We start from the raw sequence: 7,658 nt of genomic DNA, 5'->3' as shown, positions 1-7,658 counted from the left end.
CTGTTTTGTGTAAGAACTTTTGTTTTGTAATACCTTGTGGAAAATCTCCGGAAAGCCTCGTGTCCACTCGATTCCCTTTATCAAGTCCGTTGTTACATTTTCAGGCATCTCCAGAAATACTTTGCATTATTTTACAGGACAAAATATCATTTCCCTTTCACACAAAACCACCCTGACTCTGCGCGAAGCTTTTCTAAATGTCCATGCTGGCCAGGTTTTCCAACCTATACTAGTCCTATCTGTTTTCATTAGGTCCATGTGCCTCTAAATGTTTCCCATTCATATGTTTGTCCAAATGAGTTTTAAATGTTGTAGCTCTCCTTGCATCTCCCACTCTTCCTGTGGAAGCTCATTCCATACCCACACCGCCCTCTGTGGAAAAAAGCTGTCCATTAGTCCCTTTGAAATCTAGCCTCTTGCACCTTAAACCTATTCCCTCTATGTTTGGATTCCCCTACCCTGTGGAAAAGACCTTGGCTATTCACCCTAACCATACCTCTCATGATTTTATAAGTTTCTATAATGTCACTCCTCAACATCCTGCACTCCATCTGATGTTAACTTCAAGAACAAGCGTTTAAAGATAAGCACTGCAAAATTGAAACAATATTAAAAATGACAGGTAACCAACACTCAGCCCAAACCTCATACTGTGATTTGTTTTTCTCCATATTACAATACTAAGGCAGCATGAAACCCTTACTAGTGCCAATAAGGAGTCAAGCACCTGAATTCCTTTATCTAAAGGGGGTGATGATGACGACAGTGAAAACGTATCTGTGGCCATATCTATATAATACCACATGGTCAACATTCTCCCTCCTGGCCTCCGTATAACGTTGTGTGGTTGTGTCAGTTTTATCTTGCATTCAATAGAGAGAACCCCTTTCCCCATTCACACCTTAAATTTGACCCGTTATACAGAATACTTTCGTTCACCACTCCAAAAAGACCGTTTTTCATTTGCCACACCCTCTTTTCCCTGCCACCCATCCTCCACATCTGGCAAGTGATTAAAAGACAATTTTGCAATTGTATTCAGTTTTGAAGAATTGTCACACTGGACTGGAAATGCTAACTCTGTTTTTCTTTCTCTGCAGATGTTGACAGACCTGCTGAGTGTCTCCAGAAATGAATAGGCGCAGAACAATTTTTCAATTAAATAAATAATTATGGATACTGGAAATAAAAATAAAAAACCTTTATAGAAGTTTCACTGGACCTGAAAGTTTAATTCTGCATTCACTCCAGAAAATTCTGCAACATCTTTAAGCAATTTTTCAGCAATTTCTGTTTATGAACGATTTCCAACGACGTATTGTCAAAGATGCCCAAACATCCTGTCCAACATAGAGTGCCGTACACTGGGAACTGAACAGTAACGCATGGTGACAAGTTCCTTGACTCTGAAACTGCATAAGGCTGGCATCACTGATGCTGCAGAGCTCTGAATCATGGTCAGGGAGAAAAACAGAAGGAAACACATTCACTTCAAATACAGAAGATGACATTACTGAAAGGAAAATATTCAGATTAGTACCTTAAAAGGAGATTGTTTATGTAACAAATTGGAGGCGTGACACCAAAGAAAGACTTCCAGCAGAAAGAGAATATAAAAAGGAAATATTTCCGCATCAGAAACCAGAGTAGGTCACTGAGTGCAGGGCTGATGGGTGAATAGGTCTCGGTGTGAAATGGGGGGCAGTCAGTAGAATTGAACTGGAGATATTGCAGCCAAAACTGGGTTATCATCTGATGCTGTCGATTTCAATGACAATCTGTAACGTTTCCCCCAGGATAGACCATCCATCTACCATTTCCATCAAGCCGATCCATGGGTCAGTGACGAGTGTGGGTGAACATGGTCAGGTCAGAATCATGTGCACCTAAATCTGATGACAACCGATTAAAGGTACCGCACTTGACTGGTTACACTACGAACAGCAGGATTAACATCTGATACAAAGAGAGAGATGATCCCAAGACTAACAAATCAGATATAAACTCTCTCGTCCTGTCAAATCCATGCATAAAAGTCGATGGACCATTAAACAACTTACTGGAGGAGAGGACTCCACAAATATCCCCATCCTAAATAATGGAACAGCCCTGTGCATCCATGTAAAAGATACAGTATCTGCACCATCCACAGCCAGAAGTGTTGAGTCGATTACCCACCTCACCCTCACTATGATACCCTCAGAATCACAGATGCCCGTCTTCAACCAATTCAATTCACTGCACTTGACATGAAGCAACAGCTGGACACTGTAGATACGACAAAGGCATTTGGTCCTGACACCATTCCTGCAATAGGACTGAGGACGTTTGCTACACAACAAGCCGTGTACCTGAGGAAGCTGTTTCATTCCAGCTTCAACTCTGACAACTCGCTGGCAATGTGGCTAATTAGCAACTGCAGTCCTCACTTTCTCCGAATGTGGGTAATTACTCAACTATGTCCCATCCCCTAAGAAGGGAATAATTACAATCGGACCGATTACCACGCCCTCAGTCCCATCACGATAGTCAAATTGGTTGGGGTTATTTTTGATAGAGTTGTCACACAGCACAGAAATAATCGGTTCAGTGTGGTTTCCGATAGGCCCCCATATGGAGATGGTGCTGTTGTGGAATTATCATTGGATTGCTAATTCAGACCAGGATAATTCTCTGGCAACTGGTGCAAGTTAAAAACAATTAATAAAATATCGAGATCTAATACCTGGTGTCAGTAATAGTGATCGTGTATGCAATGTCGATTATAGATGTCGATCTCCTTCCCCAGTGTACTTTCAGGAAGTGAATCTCCCATGCTTTCCTGGTCTGGCCTAAAAGTGACTCCAGACACACAGACATGTTATACACTCTTCATTGGTCTCTGAAACGGGCAAGCAAGGTACTCAATTGTATCAAACTGCTCCGAGGTCTTAAAGGATAAACCCGGAGAGAACACCCGGCACCAGCCTTGTTATCAGAAAAGGGAACGGGAAACACAATCCTGTCGACCCTGCAGAGACCTCCTTCCTAACAGCTGAAAGCTTGTGACAACATTTACAGAGCTTTCCCACACACTGCACAGAAGCATCGGGAAAGGAATACGTCATACAACTCATTGAGCTTTCCCTATTCGAGTTAATGGCCGAACATCTCCTCAACGCAGTATTCCCCATACAATTTACATATCCCTTAATACGTTTAAATATTGTGAAACATAAAATGAGAACTGCTGTAGTCCATTCAGCCCATCAGTTTTGCGCCTCCATTCTATGTACAGGCAGTTCACTGATAACGCGTGTTGATTAAATACAATTTGGATTTAAAATTGGTTGGCTAATAGGAAACAAAGAGTAGTGATAAACGGCTCCATTTCAGAATGGCAGACAGTGACCAGTGGGGTACCGCAGGGATCCGTACTGGGACCAGAGCGTTTTACAATATATGTCAATGATATAGAAGATGGTATTAGTAATAACATTAGCAAATTTGCTGATGATACTAAGCTGGGTAGGAGGGTGAAATGTGATGAGGATGTTAGTAGATTACAGGGTGACCTGGACAGGTTAGGTGAGTGGGCAGAGGCATGTCAGATGCAGTTTAATGAGGATAAATGTATGGTTATCCACTTTGGTGGCAAGAACAGGAAGGCAGATTACTACCTAAATTGAATCAATTTAGGTAAAGGGGCAGTACAGAGAGATCTGGGTGTTCTTGTACACCAGTCAATGAAGGTTAGCATGCAGGTACAGCAGATAGTGAAGAAGGCTGATAGCATGCTGGCCTTCATAACAAGAGGGATTGAGTATAGAAGCAAAGAGGTTCTTCTGCAGCTGTACAGGGCCCTGGTGAGACCATACCTGGAATACTGTGTGCAGATCTGGTCTCCAAATTTGAGAAACGACATTCTGGCTATTGAGGGAGTGCAGCGTAGGTTCACGAGGACAATTCCTGGAATCGCGGGATTACCTTACACTGAAAGACTGAAGCGACTGGACTTCTATACCCTTGAAGACTGAGGGGGAATCTGATTGAGACATATAAGATTATGAAAGGATTGGACACTCTGGAGGCAGGAAACATGTTTCTGCCGATGGGTAAGTGCCGAACCAGAGGACAAAGCTTACAAATACGGTGTAGATCATTTAGGACAGAGCTGAGGAGAAACTTCTTCAACCAGAGGATTGTGGCTGTGTGGGATGCTCTGCCCCAGAGGGCAGTGGAGGCCCAGTCTCTGGATTCATTTAAGAAAGAGTTGGATGTATAGCTCTCAAGGATAGTGGAATCAAGGGTTTTGGAGATAAGGCAGGAACAGGATACTGATAAAGGACGATCAGCCATGATTATATTGAATGGTGGTGCAGGCTCGAAGGGCAGAATGCCTACTGCTGCACCTATTGTTTATTGGATTAATTATTCATAGTACATATGTGTAACTTTAACATGGTTTTCTGGCAGTAGGAATGAAGCCAACTTTATTAACCCTTCTCCAAGTTGTCTTTCATCTCCAAGATAGCAGACCCATGGTCTCCATAGAGGTCTGAAAGTGGTGTGGATTTTTTTACTCTTTCAGAATGATGGTATTGTGACTGCTGACCGGATTGTGTACAAAGTGATATTCAATGCAGTTTCACACAGTAACTATGCACGAAAGCGTTCAAAGTTCATTCAGAGCCTGTACCTCTCTGTCAATAGACATGGGGGCTCTGCACAGGCGTGTAAACTATCAGGAGTCAATATCCAGTCAAAAATATGGAATTCTCACCCTATTCAGCTGTTTGGGATGTAATGCGTGTCCGTCCATAACCATCAATTTTCAACTTCTTATTCTCTCACAGTGCTACAGATTAAACACAGAGTTATGCCCTCTCTCCTCATTGTACCTTCATGCCAGGGTTTAGTCCGGTGAAACTCCTTTGCATTGTCTTGATAACAAAGAGACCATTATTTAAAAAGCTGACCAAATCTGTACACAATGCACCAAATACCCTCTCAAAGCAACACTACCTTTGGGAAAGATATACTCACTCTGGTACTTCAATCATTTTATACGAAGAGCCACACATTATTTACTTCCTGCCCTGTATGAGTTCTGTTAGTGACTTATGACTAAGGACATCCAGGTCCTTTTCATGACTAGATCTTCCGAACCTCTCACCGTTGAATAAACATAAAGAGAATGATGGTATTTGTTGTTCTCATTTGAATCATTTTTATACCTTGTGAACAGCTATTGCCCAAACGCTGATCGTTCTGATACCCAAAAAACCTTCAGTCCAGAAAAAAGAAATCACTACTCTTCTCAGATCTCCATTACCCAATTTTTAATCTAGCTCTACCTACACATGGACTCTAACCTTCCTCACTCACCCGTATTCAACTATGGCAAACATCTGCTGATAATTGAAATACCCCAGTCCCATTGGTTCTCAATTGTCGATGTCACAATGGACAGACTGCACAAACCCCAGCAGGTGGATCATTTCCCTTTCCTGAATCTAGGCCGAAACTACCATATCAGATTATTATTCTCCAAGTGGTTAGTTGTCACATTTCTTATAAAAGGTTACAATGTTTTTCTCACAGCTGACATCAAGCTTTTAAGTTTTCTGTTTTCCCTCTCCATCTTGTTTTAAATATTTAGGTTTAGAATAGCTGCTTTCCAGTCTGCAGGATCCTTTCCAGAATGTAACCAGCTTTGAAGAATAATCAGTAATTCTTTCACTAGCTCTGTTGCCACCTCCTCAATACTCTGGAATGTAGCTAATCAGATGCAGCAACTTATAAAACTTCAATTCAATTAGATTTTCGAAAGCATATTCTTCATTCATTCGAATGTTCTGCAGTTCCTCATTTTTACCAGTCCCTCTGTTCGCTAGTATTCCTGGAAGTTAGTTTCTATGCGTTCCCCTGTGGATATAGAACCAATGCATTCCGCTTAGCAGGCAGGTGACTTCTGTCAGCTAGTGATACGTCGGAGGACGACACTTCAGAGATGGTGCATATACTACTCAAGTCTGCTTGGAAAGTTCCAGAATGGAAACGGTTCACTTCATGGTGAAAGACAGCACAGTCCTACCGTGGTTTGAGAATACAGGTCGTACTGAAGTGAGGTGGGGGCGGGCGGGTGTGGTGTGTGACACAGCTCAGTGAGCATCTCATTCTTGAAACAAACTGGTTTCATACTTTACACCTGAATGGGACCAGCTTAGACAAATGTTTCTGCTAATCCCTGCTCCTCCCCGTGTCCAGAGCGTCCCTCCTGTGTAGTCTCAGTTCCGTTTGCTTCCCTTGAACCCAGACACTCTGTAAATGTAATATCCAGAGTGTGGTCCCCAGATCCTTGGGTCTCCCTGAATCAACTCAGCAGCTGACAATACATCCCGGGAACACCAATCATAGAATCTCCACTAACTTTCTAATGACAGCAGCAAGTCAAATCCCCACACCCATGGTGCACCCATTCAGTGTTGAAATGCCTCTGTCTCCTCAGTTTCTCTTCCTGCCTGAGAAAGCCGTTACGTCTCCACACAATCCCACAGTAACAGTTCCTCTGTCTAAAGATTCAGTTGACAATGTAACATTATGTTTCTCTATATCTCAGCAACTATAAGGACAGCACCAGTATTGATTAGGTTAGATTACTTACAGTATCGAAACAGGTCCTTTGGCCCAACAAGTCCACACCGACCCGCCGAAGCGCAACCCACCCAGACTCATTCCCCTACATTTACCCCTTCACCTAACACTACGGGCAATTTAGCACGGCCAATTCACCTAACCTGCACATTTTTGGATTGTTGGCGGAGTTGGTCACCACACTCAGAGAAGAGAGATAAAGGGAACATAATTCACTTTAAACAGGAACTTCCCGAAATGACGTAATATTCAGTAATATGGGAAAAGGGAACATGTTAGAATAACTTCCCATTCTATTTTCCTTCCCGTTCATCATCAGCAATCCTTCTGCTTGCTTTGCCTCTCTCTAGCTCTGTCTCTCTTTTGCTGAGCATTTCTCCATCCATTCAACACAAACCTCCCACTCATCCTTCCAACCATCCCTGATATAATAATATTATTTGCCAGTTGCATTAATTCACACTTAGTCCAGACTGTGCAAAAATGTTAAGGTTCTTTAACAAAGGTTATCAGCAAAATGAGGAAAATGAAATCTGGTGGTTTATGGTTGCTATGAGTGAAATTAGATTTCGTTCCAATTTGTGTCATTCGAATATAAGTTCTGTCATCGGCTGTAGTAGGATTTGAAACAATGCTTTTATAGTCATAACCTGTGCCTCTGAATTAAACAGTCAGTGATATTATTACTCTGATACTGAGACCCTACTGTGAACTAACTGGAAAGACAAGAACAGGTTTGTGGTCAAAATATTTGTAACAGGGAAGAGAGATCAGAAGAGAAGTGAAGCCTTAAAGTCTGAAGTTAACAAAGGGGTAGATGCCAAGCTCATTCTGCAACAGCACTAAGGCAGAAGTGGAGAGTGGGAATATTACAGAGGTGGATTTTGTTCGTTTTAATGACAGAGAGAATCCAGAGAGATAAAACAGTTTAGAGTAAAAAGGGGACTCAAAGTTTTGAACAGTCTAGTTCCTTCTTAGATCTTCATAAAGATTTCGAAATGCATGAAAAGGAAGTCGAATTT

Source organism: Chiloscyllium plagiosum, unplaced genomic scaffold (assembly GCF_037043375.1).
Source record: "Chiloscyllium plagiosum isolate Xiang-an unplaced genomic scaffold, Cpla_swu_hap1 HiC_scaffold_44, whole genome shotgun sequence".
Taxonomy (NCBI): Eukaryota; Metazoa; Chordata; class Chondrichthyes; order Orectolobiformes; family Hemiscylliidae; genus Chiloscyllium; species Chiloscyllium plagiosum.
Note: the sequence above shows the minus strand (reverse complement) of the source record.